This window comes from Dufourea novaeangliae, unplaced genomic scaffold (assembly GCF_001272555.1).
Source record: "Dufourea novaeangliae isolate 0120121106 unplaced genomic scaffold, ASM127255v1 scaffold72, whole genome shotgun sequence".
NCBI lineage: Eukaryota > Metazoa > Arthropoda > Insecta > Hymenoptera > Halictidae > Dufourea > Dufourea novaeangliae.
This window is the reverse complement of record NW_015373947.1, coordinates 256,712-275,284: the sequence shown is the minus strand read 5'-3', so window position 1 is coordinate 275,284 and position 18,573 is coordinate 256,712. Positions and strand designations below refer to the sequence as shown.

General features: G+C 37.3%; 1 protein-coding gene across 2 annotated transcripts in view; it reads right to left on the bottom strand.

Moving 5' to 3' along the window:
- Positions 1–18,573, bottom strand: part of LOC107186110 (cAMP-specific 3',5'-cyclic phosphodiesterase, isoforms N/G) — a 72,267-nt gene that overhangs the window by 12,523 nt on the left and 41,171 nt on the right. The window lies entirely within an intron of this gene.

Genomic DNA, 18,573 nt, shown 5'->3' with positions numbered 1-18,573 from the left:
ACCTTAAAGAAAATTCGCTAACTCTGCGTCATATTTGTGTAACCATTATAAATCAATTCTACAAAAAAATATATCAATGAATTTTTCCACCATTAGTGCTAAACTTTTGTTCTTTCAATATTTTTTTAACATTTCTATACTAAATATGGCGGAACTATCGCCAGTTTAAAAAAATTTTAAACAGTAATAATTACTCGAAGTCGACGGGTCAATAATGACCCGGTCATAGGAACGTAAAGGTTAATGTACAAAACATGCTTGCTTTTACAATTCAATCAAGGTCGACTCTATTGATATGCTGCAGACAACAACATTATGTATAGTGCGCCACTATCTTATGCAAGTATAGTGGAGGGAGACACATTTATGAATCGGAATAATCTCTTTCTCGTTAAGCTGCCGTATATAAGAATCGTAAACACGTTGTGCACGCCCGATATCAGACCAATTACTTTTCCTCGAACCAGCTACGTAATGAAACGTCATTAATTAACAGTCGCGATTACGCGACCCCATGACACTTTTATCGCAGACATCCTGGATCTCGTGTCCATTGATAACGCTTATCGGTGTCGCTACCAAAGCCTCGGTATCTTTCTCTCTCTCCCTCTCCCTATCTAGAGCAAATCTAGAAAGAGTGAGAGAGAGAGAGAGAGAGAGAGAGAGAAACACAGAGAAAGTAAAAGACAGAAAGAGAGAAGCACAATAGTGAGAATATTTGGGCAGACTAAGACGGGAATAAATTTTTTTTTTGTAATCTGTCAGTCTGCCAAAAATTGCAATAAATGCTGATAATTTATTGTTACGGTAAGCAAATGTTTTTCGCCTAGTACATTAAATTACTTCGAAGCGATCTGTCTATAGGAATTATAGATACGAATCGCTGGAACTTTTGTGCACTTTACTAACTTAACTTGTGCTCAACTAATTTAAAAGTAGGTCCAGGTTAGGCCAACTTGAACGTTAGGTCCAGGTTAGGCCAACTTAAATGTTAGGTCCAGGTTACATTAACTTGAAAGTTAAACCTGGGTTAGGATAACGTGAAAGTTAGGTCCAAGTTAGGCGAACTTGAAAGTTAGGTTAGGGTTAGGATACCTCAAAAGTTAGGTCCAGACCAATTTAACTTGAAACTTGATTAAGTGTACTTAGGCCCCTAGGCATTGAAACACAATAATTTAAAAAACTCAGTCGAATTTCGTGAAACCTTCAGTTTATCAATTTAAACAAATAAATTATAAATCTTCCTATTATCTCATATGGCTTAAGGGGACTAATTAATGACTGGAGTACAACTTCAAATATACCGATCCAAAGCTACGTAGTAGAACTTCAGACCATGTACTTGAAGAACTAACAATCGAATTTACAATGGACGTACATGTTCTTGGAATTAGCCCTCCTGAGAAATTTCGTGGAACTGCCCAGCGAGATAATTATTTCACCTGGCGATATTTTTACGTTCGATCGAGAGAAAACGAAATGCAAGCGCGCATTTCTCGATATCGAATTGCACCGAGAGTCGATCTCGTTTTCGATAACAGCCTAATCTCCGACGGAAGACGTGTACTTTCCTTTCCTCTCAGACGACGATTTCGTAGAAAAATGGCGTGTGATGCCCCGCGAAATCGTAGATAACAAGCAAATGAGTCGATAATGGGGGACCTGAAATTGAACGCTGAGATAACCTGGATCTGTTTCGTATTTTTTCGATTTTTTCTTTTGTAAACGAAGGAGATTAAGAACGGCGATACCTGATTTGGAAACATGTCTACGTCATTTTTTTATGATATTTCATAGGTTTTTTTTTGTGGATCTGTACATGAATTGTACAATCATGAAAATAAAAGGACGATGATCTGGTCTATGGTTATTTAAAACGATCGCTGGCAATGGTCTTATCGGGCTCGTATGAATTGCGTTTAACCGCGTTGAACAATACCTACTTCCTTGCTTTGTTTCCATTTCCTTTGTGCCGGATGACCTCTGTATACCACAATGCAATGCATTATTTTCGAATCTTTAATTGTTACTGCTCTCACCTTGAAATCGAATTGAATGCAGAATCATTTCAAAAGTAGATAAATAACGTATAAACAGTTGCTTTAGTTTAACAGAAATTAAGGAAAATACTTCTTTAAGTCTAATCTAAATGAAGATAGATATTTGTTTAGTCTAATACAGATTAAATTAAATATCTTCTAGATTCTGATAGAAAGTAAGTGAAATATCCTTTTTGATTCTGTTCACAAGGGAGTTAACCCTTTCACGATAGAATTATCTCTTTTTAAGAATTTTCATCTAGAGATAAATTGAGTTTAATTTTCGTTCGAGTAGAAAAAAGAATAATTATCATTTTTATTTTCATAGAAATTAAGTTAAATTTAACTTTTCAAAACTGTAGGATTTTTATCAAAACACAGATCCAGAATGATAATCGCTTTTTGTTTTTTGTCAAAACAGAGGTCTACATTCGCGAAAAAAAATTGGGAAAGAGGGATATGTGATCGATGGATCTCGAGTCGATCTGACCTCCTTTTTCCTGGAAATGAAATGGTCTCGCGGGATATCGATCGCTTTTGAAATCGCCGCCGACGGAAAACACCTCTATTTGCCCGTTTCAACGCGACATATGGCCGGCGGATCGAGATTTATACGCGAATCAGACGATCCAGGATAAATCCACAGTACCCGCACCGAAGCTTAATATCTCCGGTTTTATCTTAAACAGTGAACCGCTGCAATCTGTGTGTAAATATTTTTTTATGCCAATTTCAACGCACGCTTTTTCCTTCTTTTTCGAAATTATCTAAATCCGTTGAATAAATAAAAACTTTTTATCATTATTATCGGTATTATTATTATACATTAATAATATTTTTAACCATAATTCCTATCAGTGTGCTTAGATAAAATGATCTAGAATTTCCAGAATCATATGTATATGTAGATTATAAATCAGAGTATTGTTTATTGTTCCCTGAAATATTTCTATTCGTCACAGATTTTTCACTTGCGTGCCAATTGTCACGTAGCAAGATCCCGTGATGCATATTGGTCTATGCAAGCCAATGCACCCAGGCGGAGTCAAAATAAACTTATTTAGAAATTTTCGATAAAAATTTCCTTTGCACGCCTTTTTTGTAATAAATGTGATAAAGAACTTGTCATTTTCTTCGGTATTCGTCCCAATTCTTATATGCCAAAGACGGTATATTGTCCATATAGGTATTTACGTTAGAGAACTCACTTTTCAATTATTATACATGTATCTGTACAGCAGACGAAATAGGTATTTGTACACACACGCATAGATCGTTTGCAACATGTCAGAATATTATACATTTATTATAATAGACCCTAATGTGGGAAGTATTTGCATACCCACACTTAGGTTTTTTGTGTTAACCCCTTCAGACCTGGTGGCCACATTTGTGTACACCAGGTTTCATATAATTTCACAGATCCATATTTTTCTAATAAATTTGAATTTTTCCATGTTCTGAATGTTTCTAGTAGATACAGTAAATTCAGAATTGCATAACAAATCTTTCATTAAAAACAGTGTTTTTACATAAAATATCTAAACAGCCCACCGACGTAAAATATGTAATCAAATATTATTTACTTGTAAAAGGAAATTCAAGTCTGAAAGGGTTAAATCAACAATATATGTGTATATTCCTACATATTCCTTATTTATTAGAGAAAACCTAAGAGAATGTCTGCAAGTGCCATTTCTACTCACTGTACACCCACAAATACAGCAATGAAAAAAGGTAAGTCATCGAGGAATAGATCACATAGTTCCTCCTGGGGTCAAAGGGTTCAGTTCCCAAAACAAAATTACCTGAACAACAACGATACTGGCCATGGCCGTAAGGTCCGCCAGGGTCCGCAAGTAGTTGATATACCTAGCGGAATCGCCCACGTCACCGGCCCCGTACTCCGTGTCCATTTGCTGGACCATCTTTCGTCACCTCGATCTAACCGTCCAGGGTATACAACGAACAAACTACCGTTCGACAAACGGACGAGAGTGATTTCACCGTACACGAACCCCGTCACCGCACACAACCGCCAACGAAAGAACAATCACATCGGTGTGACTAACCGAGTCGGGAAAATCGCTTCACTTTCACCAATCCCGAGAACCTGGCTTCCCGTGCAAGAACTTGCAGCGCACTTTCTACCTTGGCTAGCTCTACGCTAGACCCAGTCCCTTCGGAAGACAAGTCTCCACCAACTGAAATAGCTCCAAACTGGTAGCTAATTTCACGATTCCTGGATCAGCTGATCTTGACACTAAGGACGTTCGTCTGAGATTTGATGAATCGTCCTGAAATGTAGGATATATAGCTAGCTTCACGCTAGATCCAGTCCCTTCCTTCAGAAGTCTCCACCAACTGAACACTGATAGCTCCAAACTGGTAGCTAATTTCACGATTCCTAGATCAGCTGATCTTGACACTAAGGACGTTCGTCAGAGATTTGATGAATCGTCGTGAAATGTAGGATATATAGCTAGATTCACACTGGATACAGTCCCTTCCTTTAGAAGTCTCCACCAACTGAACACTGATAGCTCCAAACTGGTAGCTAATTTCACGATTCCTGGATCAGCTGATCTTGACACTAAGGACGTTCGTCTGAGATTTGATGAATCGTCCTGAAATGTAGGATATATAGCTAGCTTCACACTGGATCCAGTCCCTTCCTTTAGAAGTCTCCACCAACTCAACACTGATAGCTCCAAACTGGTAGCTAATTTCACGATTCCTGGATCAGCTACCCAGCTGATCTTGACACTAAGGACTTTCGTCTGAGATTTGATGGATAACCGTGATATTTAGGGTATATACCGTTCACTGAGAACCAGAACGCGGTCTGGTTCACTATGCTAATGAGAATGTGCTCTAGGCCTCGGTGGACGCCAGGCGAGATGCGTGGTCGTCACTCGACTGCTAAACGTGGTCTACGTGTCTGAACCGAGCCGGCCTGCTTTTTATCGCAGACAGGCTACTGCGTCTCCTTCGCGCTAGCGCCACATGGGGGGGGGGGGGGGGCAGAGAAGAGAAGCGAGCGAATGAGAACTGGGGTTTTGGGAATCGCGCGCGGCAGGTACGAGGCAGGGATAATAGAGGATTTTCGGGAAGTGATCTAAGAAAATTCGAAAAACTAATCGGTTTTAGGTGGTCTTGCTTGGACCGATGTCAACCGAGAACTATTTCGGATTTCGTCATGTCTATGACGTGTAAGTGGTTGGATGACAGTGCCAAGCTTGATGAATCAAGGCAGAATGTCTGTACATTGAAGACTTTGGGAATTTATGATAAATGTAAATGAAAGGTACAAGGAAGTATGGATTGTAGAAAGGATCTGTAGCTTAAATAAGTCAGAACCCATAATGAAATTTTTATCCACGAGTAGATTTCGATTTATAGGTGTAGATCTGGGATCGTAAGGTATAATACCAATTTCTTCTCGAGAACTCGCAGGGGTCCTTTTTGCAAAATGGAATTTAAATTTATGAGTACTATTTACTATCATCTAATTAAGTATACTTTAGATTGTCTAGGTTCGGGAAAGTATAGTTTCCTTGTTGGAATTTGCTTGGGTCTAGTTGGGTCCAGTTTGGTCCAGTTGGGTCCAGTTGGGTTTAGTTAAATCCAGGTAGGTTTACTTGAGTCCAGTTGGGCTTAGTTGAATCCAGTTAGGTTTAGTTGAGTCTAGTTGGATTTAGTAGGGTCCAGTTGGGTGAAGTTGCGTTTAGTTGTGTCTAAGTGCATCCAATTGTGTCCAACTGAACCTAGTTGAACTTAGTTGGATCCGCATTAGGTCTATTTCAGGCTAAACAAATTCCCATTTTAGTCCGTCTTCTCGTATAAATAGTCTGCGTACAGCGATCTAGTCATAACGATTTTCACGAAATACTTTGTATTGAAGAAAGTGAAAACCTTCGACGAAACAAATGGTATAGGGTTCTCAGTAATGGCAACGAAACGGATAATAATAGGCGTGCGAGGAACAAGGCACTTCACGATATATTTTTTGATTATTGTTCTTAGCTAGATTTCTCATTCTCTAGATACGTTCGATGTTAAGGGGAATCTCGATATGATTCGACTACGTGTCGTACGTGATCATTGTTCGAAGTTCCAGGAGGCGAAATACCCCGAATGCATTTCCATTGTTGCAAATCTACATAGTACAAATAATTCCCCGTGACAAGGTATATACGATAAAAAAGTCTCTTTATTTTAACTTCGTGTCGACGATTCCGTTTCGGTAACGGCGCGAATCTGCTGCATCACGGTTACGAAAGTTCGTGAGCGAACGGTGTTCTGATGTATTGCACCCAGTGGCCGGCTTAAAATTAGAAAAAATACCTGACAGCATTCCACTTAATTTTTCTATGCCAAGCTCGTTTACCCATGGCTGAAAAAAGATGTGACTCTATTGTTTTTAGAACTCTGGGGTATCTCAACTCGGTACGGCCGTTCTTTTCTAAACGAAGCCACAAGATTAATAACTGAACTGCGGATGTTTACACCAATATATCACTAAAATGAAAACCTAATTAACCTTTAATAATGAAAACTTTTGAGTAGACTTTGTTAGTAAGACAATCACTACGATCTAACTATAAGTGGATAAAATCGAATAACTATGGTAACAAAATCATTTAACCAACTATGGTAATAACCAAAATTGTATATTCTGAATCGATTGAGCAAAAAAAAAATAAATTATGACTTTTCTCGGACCTGATATCATCGACCACGGATCTGCGAACTGCAGCGAGGAATCAAATTGAGTCACTTTCGGCAGCCCCTACACGTGACTCAACAAAGAGCTTCGTCGAACGCGTTCGTTGTCTCCTATTTTGACGCCGAAGAGTGTGTGAGTGTGCAACAGCCGGCGTTCCAACGACAAAATCGACGCCACTCGTAGGAGTCTCCGCGACCCCGTTTAGGAAGTGTCGCCGCGTGTGTGACTGAAAGCGTTATTTCATGCGTTTTCGAAAAAAAAAATGTCGGTCACTGACGAGTAATTAACATGTTACGTAACTGCTGATAGCGTTGTGATGTGTTTGGGGCACCTTACATGGTAGCTTCGAGTTACGCTTATCCATGCGTTTCCTGCACTTTCAAGAAAACCGCTAGCTTAATTACCAAAGGTCTGCTATTCGTTTAAAAGAAGTATCTTAGATAATTATTCAATTTTTGAAAAAATGTTCATCTATTTCAACATCAAATTTAATACTGTTTTGTGTTGGCTTTTAATTAATCTATAGTGAGATGTTACTAAATATAGGGTGTTCCATTTATTGCAACCTTCACAAGAAATATGAACAAATATTAATATTAATACAAACGTTATAGTTCGACAGAAGAACTGAAAGACCATCTGTATTAACATAAAAAAAAAAATGAAAATATATCGTGAGAGGTCAAATTAAATGGAACACCCTGTATATAAGAAGATAAAAAGTTTTGGTGTTTTTAATCTGTTTTTGTATTGACAAAGACAATTGTAGAATGCTTAAAGCCAAGATTAATGCTTTCTGTTAGCTTTTAATAAGACTATTCTGAGATGTTACTAAATACAGGGTGGTTCATTTAATGTGACCCTCATAAAAAATATGGAAAAATATGAATATTAATACGAACATTATAGTTCGACAGAAGAAGTGAAAGACCATCTATATTAACATAAAAAAAAATGAAAATATATTCAGAGAGGTCAAATTAAATGGAACAGACTGTATATAAGAAGATAAAAAATTTTGGTGTTTTTAATCTGTTTTTGTATTGACAAAGACAATTTCGGAGTGCTTAAAGCCGTGATTAATGCGTTACTTTTTCGATCGATTTCACCTCGATGACATTTTTCTGACAAAATATACGTGTATATCCACACGAATCACGCGGTATTAGCGAAAGAATATCGCGGCTTTATTCGGATCTCCGTATCGCGCCGAGAAGTCCACACCACGCATGAATGAGTCGAGACAGTGCCGTTTTTTTTTCACTGTCACGTGAGTCGCGGATCGACAGCTGTCAATTGGCTCTAGGGCCACACACGAGGACGTGACATCGCGCACGTACTACGATTTACACTAAGCTTCCCCGTATCTCGGAATATGAAACGTGAAACCGAGAGACTGATAATTCCTCTTCTAATTATTTCCATTTCGTAGGAAACACGAAACAATCCTGAATGGAAATTAGATTCTTTCTTGAACTTTGAATTTGAAGCAACTGTCTCTCGATTTTCGCTGATAATTAAACTCGTGGGCTTAAAAATAACCTCAATAAATATTCACACTCTAATACAGTTCGTTAATGTTTTAAGTAAACAGAATATTACCATATGAAATTGAAGCTTTACATAAAGTCAACCTCATTTAGAAAAACTGAACTCGAGGCCGCACTTATCAATATTCAATCGAAATGAAATTTTATTGGATCGTGTGCGCTTGTAAAATTGTAAATCATCGATGTCAACCAATAATTCGAAATATTTTCCGGCCCTTTATTTCAAAATGACGGAGGCCATTCGATTACGAGAAATTTATATTTCTTAAAGAATAAATATTAAATTTGACGAACTATAATGACATATTAATCGGTACACCCGATATAACGTGTTTCATACCTAGGTCGCTGGTTTTCACACCCGTGAAACATTTCGAACAATAATCCGTGCGTGATTTAATGCCGGGAATGGAACGTTTCCCACGCTCTTAATCGCAGACGGGAGAGAGAGAGAGAGAGAGCTAGAAATTCTCGTAAAAGTTCGACAGGGAATGTAGCGTTTATTTAATGTAGTCGGAAGCGTAAGGAAGCTGTGACGGTTATGTGAAAGCGTGGGCGGCTGCCGGTTTTGGTGATCCTGAAAACTGGTTTCCATCGAATTTCTAATGTAATCTCCGACCAGATATTTCGGCACCGGTCGGAAAATTTATAGTTGTCTGTGTATTGTTAGAATCATCTAAATCACCCAATCGAAATACACTAACTGACGGGCTATTATTGTAACCGTAACTATAGTTGCCTCTGTCCGGTAATTAACTCCAGTGGACGGAATTGCTTTTATACATGCAGCTGAATCAAATACAATGAAATGGAAAAGTTAATGCAAATTTCATTCTTGTGTATAGCTAATATGGTAATGTTTTTAAGTTATGAATAATAATTTCTAAGGAATTAGATGTATACAGTAAATCCTTGATGAGTGTCCAAAGGTTCCTTGGCACTGAACATTAAATATTTCATAAACTAATGGCCATATGCGGCTCAAACAAATATCATTGGCTTCAACATTCCAAACTCTAACACTCATCGAGGATTTACTGTATGTTTTGTAGGAGAATCTTCTAATCAAGGTCTAAATAATTATTCTAATTTTTATGTCAACTGCTGCACGAAGTTCCAATTTTTATTTACACAGAAGAATATTAATTATTCTAACCTCAATAAGATTCCATACCCTAACAAAAGACTAGAGTACATTTAGCAAAAGGAGCATTGCATCAATATTCTAAGTCATCGTCTAAGAATGTCATTTGAACTGCATTCATTGAACCACCAAATGAACAATCTCAAAAACAAAATTTTACTGTACGCCAATTTAAACTGCAAAAACAATAGTCTAGTACATTTTTTTATGTGACTAGTTTGGTAGTTAATCAATAAATAAATCCTGGTCTCGCCATTTACGAATTAACAGATCGAATGACCAAAGGGTATCAAGGTTTCTATTACAGGATGAAACTAGAGTCCCGTATTGTATTACAATACCGCGTCCCATTCAGTCCAATGTGTCCCACAGACTGATGTTTATTCAGCCATAGTGTTCTTCGCGTAGTGCATAGAACATGCCATAAATTCCTTGACAGAAACCTAAATGGTATGTAAAGTGATACTCTTATTAGTTCGATTAGCGAAATATGGCCTTTGTTACGGAACTTCACCTGTTCCTATCCTCACCCTTAATGCCCATACTGTAATCGGGACAAACTCAATTGGATGACCAAGGTTGCTGCCGTAAGAGGATTCAGTCCTCTCTGACACGCAATTTCAGCACGTGTTGGATCAAAATCAATTAACCGTTTGAATACACTTCCGTGACTATCAATCACATCTGAAGCGACTATACCAGTTTTTGTCTTTATTTCCGATGGTTTGTACGTCTTGTAAAAAGAGACTGTCAGTCATTAAGTGTACATGTACCACTATAATGATTCCTAAGTAGCTACATAATGAGATGGCACTGGTCCGTCTCAGAAACCTTGACTAGCCAACCAACTCCGTCTAGCTTAGAAACATTATACAACAGCACCTTCATGTATACTGAATTGAACCTACCAGAAACTGGAGGGGGGATGTTGCGTGAAGTGCATGAAATTCTAGAGATAATTCGGTTCAGTGACCCTGAATAGTCAATCAACTGACTCGTGTGGTCTAATACACTTCAATGAATAGCAAGAATGTCTATCTATTTACAGATTTAGCAATCCGAGTATCTGTACAAATAGGTCCATTACCAGAGCTAAAGCAATAGAAGTGGGCCTTGCCATTCAGTGACCTTAAGCAGCTCATTGACTTCATGTCTATACATTACAATTAATAATAAAAATATGTACCAGTTTCTATATTTATGAATTGAAGGCTTTATGCCCAAAGGTTCACATAGGTAGCTAAAATGGTGATAGTGGACATCCTAAAGGGAATAGCCTAATACACTGACCCTGAACAGTTAGTTGATTTCATATAGTCTATCCATGACAATAATAAACATATATACCAGTTCCTATATTTATGAGTTGAAGATTTTATGTCCAAAGGTTCACATAGGTAGCTAAAATGGTGATAGTGGACATCCTAAAGGGAATAGCCTAATACACTGACCCTGAACAGTTAGTTGATTTCATATAGTCTATCCATGACAATAATAAACATATATACGTATGTACCTATATTTATGAGTTGAAGGCTTTATGCCCAAAGGTTCACATAGGTAGCTAAAATGGTGATAGTGGACATCCTAAAGGGAATAGCCTAATACACTGACCTTGAACAGTTAGTTGATTTCATATAGTCTATCCATTACAATTAATAATAAACATATATATCAGTTCCTATATTTATGAGTTGAAGATTTTATGCCCAAAGGTTCACATATGTAGCTAAAATGGTGATAGTAGACATCCTAAAGGGAATAGCCTAATACACTGACCCTGAACAGTTAGTTGACTTCATATAGTCTATCCATGACAATTAATAATAAACATATATACCAGTTCCTATATTTATGAGTTGAAGATTTTATGCCCAAAGGTTCACATAGGTAGCTAGGTAGCTAAAATTGTGATAGTGGTCATCCTAGAGTGAATACCCAAAGTTACTGACTCTGAACAGTCAGTTAACTTCATGTACTCTATACATTACAATTACTAATAAAAATATGTGCCAGATCAGTTGAAAAATATACCCGAAAGTTCATATAGGTAGCTAAAACGGACCTAGCAGGCAGTTCAGTTCACTGACATTGAACGGTCAGTTAACTGCGACCCAACTGCATCATCCAGACCGTTCCGCCAATTTGGCAAATTTCTAGCCACGACAGGAGGTTTCCTCCCACGTTTCCCGTACGCGAAGTCGACTTTGCTTCTCCATAACAAGCCTGGGCTCCCTTTTAGCCAGCGAGGTAGCAAACAATATGACCCAGAACTCGGGCTATGATCGATGCACTTGAACGCCGTGGTCGAGGAAACCGGGTGAGGGAAATGACGGATAAAAAATGAACGTTCCGCTGGCGACAAATTATCGATCCCCGTTGCATGTGGGCCGTCGCCGCCGCCGGAAATAGCTTTCCGTACCGTCTTCCGACGGTTGAAGGTGGCGGTGGCGGCCCAGACATCGGCCCCTGTCGTTCACCAGCGAATCGATTAGTTTCCTCGTTTCCCGTTTCACTTTCCGTGGCGACCAACGACGGATCCGTGGACTTTCCGCCGGGAAAATCCACTTGCTTGTCGTCAATCATTTCTGAATAAATGCCTGGGGCTCTTTTCTTTCGTCGCGAATGAATTGTCCCTCTTTTGACCGCTCCTGTCATCCTTCTCCATTTATCAATACGATGAATAATTGAGCTTTTCAGAGGGCTAATTAACTATAGGAAAACAGTGAAATGCTTCAATAGATTCATACGAGCAAACTCAGTTTCCTTTAAGGGAAAAATTGGCTTTGGGAAAGGGACTCCTACCACTTAGTCTGAGGATTTATTGAAATTTCTGCAAAATTAACATTCGGTTTAACATTTATTTCACTAGTTGAAATAAATTTATCAAGTGATAGAAGGTCTTTCCTCTAAGTTACCTTTTCTTTTTAGCTTTCTCTAAGTCGGTTATTGGTGAACTCTGAAATCCAGAGACTCGATTCGTATCCACCTGGACCTATTAAAATTAGATCACGGATCACATGGGCGTAATAAGAATAGATCATGGATCAGTGAAATCGATTCGGAAGAGATAAGATTGACTGTTTCCCAGGGAATTGAGACGCAACTTGTTGTCTGCCAGAGTGTATGAAATTTTAACGATTTGATAAAGCGAAGATGCATGCGTATCGTTCTGTTTTGATTGTTCACGAGGGGGACGCGTGTCCCGTTGTGGAATTGCTGTTGACACCGATTATGCGGCGAACATTGGGGGGAACACAAGTGTCATGAGATAGAAAAGTGCATCTGCAACACGTTCGAATCGCGTGGAATAACCAATGATGTCAGATTCTGTCGTTTGCTTTTTTAACGTGGTCTTCGGGCGATGATTTATTGCGTGTTAGAAATATGCATATCAACCGATAGTGGTTCCGGCGTGGGAACTGTATCTCAAGGTCTTGTATATTTACATGCGTGAATCTGTTCTTGTGTATCCCCTATTATAGATATGTTTTTTGTACTGGAAATATTATAATAATTATAATATCAATTTTTTCCTGTCAAACTCGGATTTAAACGAGATAGTTAGATAACAATCTAAATAGATATATAGTTGAGATAGTGAAGTAGATAGATAATAATCTATGTAGATATACATATAGTTGTGATAGATAGTTCAATAGATAGTTAGATAATAACTGAGGTGGGCATATAGTCGAGATATTTGGTTAAGTTAATAGTTAATGTTTAAATTAAAGTTAAAGATAGTTACTGTTTAAATTAAAAATAGTTATAGATATGTGAGCTATATAAATATATGGTGAAATTAATCAGTTTATTAAAAATAGAAGTTACTATAATCGAAGAGTAATTTTTAGAAAATTTTGTAAGGCAACCTAGAGTATTTCAGTCCTTTTTGAAGCCCCTAGTTATGTTTTAATTATATTAACTTTACAATGAAATATTACACGGTGAATAGGGAAAAATTAATACGGTATTATATGTAACTAAGACTTCTGATACCCCACTATCGTCGAAATTATCAGCGCTAACGATTAAAATTTAATTGCGTGGAAGGAACGACTAATTGGTTCCCCGCTTTTCCGTCCAGATTTGCGTCGAATTATATTTATATTCTCGCAATTAGCGTCGCATAGTAAACCACAGGGACCAATTAGCTATTTATGGTTCTTCTCCAGAGTTCATTAATTAAATCTGATCAATTACTGCCAAGTCCCCAATCACACAAGCTTTAACGTTCCATAAAACATCATTCAAAATTCCAAACAACATTTCTCACTTTCTATTTTTACCATTTTCAGCCTGAAACATTGTTAAAAAGCCTTCATTTTCTTTTCCGTAAATGATTCAAATTGTCTAATAGGAAAATTCCTTTAACTGTTAACATTAGTAATTAATATTTAACATTACAATAATTTTCCAATAATTCTGCAACGAGTTTATCACAAAATTACAATAATTTCCCCATAATTCGACAATCATCTCACCTCATTTTTTCCCCACAATATTCCATTGCCATGAAATATCATATATCTTCGAAGGCATTAACATAAAATTACCATAAACACCAATTTCCTAACAATTTCCTCGTAATCCCTGCTCCTTTGACGTCAACCGTGGTCTGACCACAAAAACATACTTTCGAATATAATACACAAACGGTCGTCACCCCCACGCAATACCCAATACGTCTACGAGATAGATCCTGATTGTAGTACCCACAATAACAAAAATAATAACAGCAGCAACAACCATAATAATATCGATAAATAATAAAAATACCGATAATAATAATAATAGTAATTTTTTTAAGTGGGGAAAGTGAATAATCACAATAATAATATCAATAATAATAATGGGTCCGTTCTGGATTAGGTCTGGTATATGTTCAGTTAGTCAAGCCAAGCCTAGCCTAGTGTAAAAAACCTAAGACTGTCCAAATTATAACAGCAATAATAATAAAAAAAAAATAATAAATTTCTGCAATAATCACCGCAATATGAACTTGGCATGACCCTGTTCACACTAGCTGAAACCGGATTGAAATCCTCTGCTAAACATAATAAAATAATAGTAATAGGTCTCGGTTGTGGATGCACCAAAGAAATGTAACGTATGGTGGTTTTTGCGTTTCCTCGATCACAACACGACAAAAGAGGCCGCAATAACGGCGAAACAGGCCTTTTAAAAATCCAAGAACGAACCCATCCAAGACGGAAACGAGTTTCAGCTTTCTCTTTTTTCCACGTCCAATACGCGTTGAACGGCGAAGCGCGCTATCGATTTTTCTACATGTATATAATATCCGTGTCGCGGTATACATACACGTTTCGCGTGGCCCACGTGGTCTGTTTACCGCCTTTTGTTTACCGTAAAACGATAAGCAACCTTTCATGCCAAACGACGAATTTGCTAGACCGGTTCCGCAAACCGGCTAGACAATAAATCATGCCTGGAAAGGGAGAGGGGCGACAGCAGAGGACAGATAAATCGTTTCAAATCCGACAAATTTTTGTTATCGCATATATGATTTAGAACATCAGCTGCGACGTGACACTGTATGTCGGGAAGAGTTGCTGTTGTGATGAAGATGCCTCGTATTAGTACATAGTGACAGAAAATAATAGGAGCTTCTACGGTTTCCTTCGACGTATTATAGCGTACAGGGCTGGGGGCAAGTTCTTCGATAATAAGAGCCACATACAGGGTGAGTCAATGAGAACTACTGTCTAAAATAATTCGTCACCTATTGGTTGTGACAGAAAACGTTTAAATGAGCTGTTTATAAATTTAAGGGACGCATCGAATGGATACAATTTGATTTTTTTATCTTATTTCTTGTGGAGATATCAAGGTGACCTTGAGTTCTTTTAAGGTCAGTGCATATTTTTTTAGTACCCCGTTGTTGTCGGTGGAAGGCGGAATTCGGAGACGTATAACACGATGGTATTAAATAAAAAATTAAACAAGAGTACAGTAAATCTTCGATTCACGCTCGAAACTGGGGACTACTTTGTAACAGTTATCGGAGAGGGACAAGATTTCTGTATTTTATGAACTGCATTATGGGCTTCCAATGTGGAACCCTCTAGTGGGGTTGAGACACAAGTATTTAACGTAGATATCCTTCCGAGCAGTTATCGAGAACTTACTGTATATTGAAGTATAGGTAGTATAGTGTATAATATAGTGTTAAATATAGTGTCGTAAAGGTAACCGCAGGTGATTTGCCTCGTCGATGAAACTATCTTGAAGTAAACACTAGACGACGCGTCACACTACATTTATGTCACCGTGTGTGTATATTTTATTCACTGTCAATCTCATCTTCCGCCTGGAAATTGTGTCGACAATTACGTTGTAACAGAAACTAAATTCCTATATTTGGAACTGGAATTTAATATGGAGTTCGAAATTCTATTTATAATTATATTTTAAATAAAATTTACTGTATAATGGAGACTTTTTTACAAAATATTGCTGAATTTTATACCAATTTTTAAACTATGTATTGAAAATTCAGGACAAGGTTGATTATTGTCATCGTTTTGCAGAAAGACTTTTTAGAACAATTTATTTATCAATCCATATTGGAGCAAATTATCTTTTGCGACGAACTGCAGTGCCTCGTTTCAACGAGTTCTTACACCGCAGAAAATTACAGTCCTTTTTCAGCTCCCTGATTAACAATTTAAATTTCATATGCTGTTCGCGATTATCCTGAAGATGGATCTTGACATGACAAGATAAAATTCGAATAATTACTGCACAAACCAATTGCATCGGTATTAAAGTCATTAGAGAATGAAGAGTTTCTTTAAATTGTCACGATTCATTCACTTCTTCTTACAATTTTCAACTCAAAAATGGTTAAAAATATCACCTCACAAACTATGTTAAAAATTAATTTCAATTACAAAATTGATGGAAAATCGAATATTATTTAAACGTACAGAAATGGTGACGCTCTATCTACCTCTCTTGCAATGTTAGCAGAAATTATTATTAAAAATTTATCTAAAAAAATTAGTTGAACATGGAAAATTCGAGATGATCGGGCGTATAAAATGTGCAATGCTGGAAATTTTTATTCTTCGGTTGAATCAACTTTCTTTCACTTAATCGTGCGAAACACGCGAGAAGGAGCTCGCAGGAAGTTGTCTGCTTTCAATCGGAAATATCGAAAGGCAACATCCGGCGCGACCCGAGAAAATATTTCCTTCGACGAATCCGGTCGTTCACGGACCGCTTCCGCGGAATTTTCTTTATTCTCTCACAGTTCGTCGACGGACACTTGCCATTTACCCAGAAAATCAAAGTGTCGACAGCACTTTGGTTGTAAGCGTGTAAACATTGTAAGCGGACTCCTGTTCTCGATCACGTTCGAAGTAACTGATCAAATGGCCCCTTAAAAAATTCCCAAACGACCCCCTAAAAAAAGCCACAAATGGCTCCCAATATATATTTTAAAACATTCTTGTTTTAATTTTCGATTACAAACAATAAACAAATATGTGGAAGTTTAACGATTACTTCGTACAAAAGTTCCCGAATTTTTTTATTATTCAAAATGGTAAGTACTGTACGGAATCATAATGGAAATTGAAGAATTAAAATATAAGTAAACGAAATAAAATATTAATTTACTATAGTATTTTATTTTATAGACTTCAATGAGTAACCCGCAATTTTCATCAAACAAATTATTATCATATTTTCATTTCAAAATTTTGTCAAAGATGGCAGGGTGTGTTCGACAACTAGGAGGAATGTTACTTAATAGATCATTGATTTCTTTAACGAAATAAATATTAATAAGTAATCTTGCATTTAATAAAAATGTATAAAACAGATTTTCATTTCGTCCATGTGTTTGAACTTTCTACTTTCTGAGACATATGACTGATTCACAGCTGAACTTATTAAGGAGCAAACAAAGTTGATTGGTCATCGGGGATTTCGTTACGTGGACACGGGATTGGGACTATCAAGAGAGCAGAAATTCAGCAGATAGTCACGAGCCGTACCCGTAGAATGCAGAAATTCTCAAAGTGAATTCAAAAAGATATCCAGTTTATTTCGAGCGGAATCACTGTAATACGTGCAACTACACACGAATTAATACGTGTTAAATTCACTTGACTTACTTCTAATAAATGCGCAGCAAAAAAAAAAAAGAAGAAAGATATTTGTTTTTTTTTTTTCGTTTCAACCCCCTCTCAATTTTATCGTCGAATACCACGAAAAAATAAAACGATTTCCAGGAATCTGTCGTCACATTCGGGGAAATTACGCGAAACCAAAGGACGATAAAATAAAGATGTAACAGGTGAACAAGATATTGGCAAGAGGTGATAAAGACTTCACGAATTTCTCGAACGTGACGTCGTTGTTTGCACAAGGCGTACGGGGTTGCGTGTGAAATTTGTCTACAGACCCAGACTCTGTAACAGGGGATTATGATGGATGAAGAGGTGGCGTAAGCTTTACAGAGTACACAACTCCCTGGAAAGTACATCAATTTTCTTTTGATTTTCCTGGGAGTTTTCGTAGAAATCGAATTTCAGTATTAGGAGAACAGAATTGGAGAGGGGGTAGCTTATATTCTGTATGATGACAACTTTTTTTTTAAGTCTAGATTTTTTAACAGGAGAACATTAACCAGAGCCAACAAAGTGGTGTATAAGCTTTACGAAGCTCCTACTATTTTATGTTCGAATACACAGACTAGAGATGTTATAGTCTAAGGAGGAAGCTCCTCAGGAAGTTGATACTTTGTAATAGGGGACCATGAGACCACATGAGGTCCCAGAAATTTTAGAATTTCATGATCTCCAGATTGTAATTCTGCCAAAAGTGATATTTTCTATTAGGAGAGTATAAAAACCGAGGAGGTCGCTCAGATTTTATGGATTTCTTATTGACACAATGCCCATTCATATTGATTGATCCAATCCCTATGATTTCAGGAATGTTTCAATCTTCCTACTGAGAGTTTTATCAGTAGTCAAAGAGGTGGCACAGAGGGTATTGAATCTCTGGGGATTCTAAGAAATTTTAGCTTTCCTACTGAAGGTCCTAACAGTAAAAATGTTCTATTGGGAGAGCATG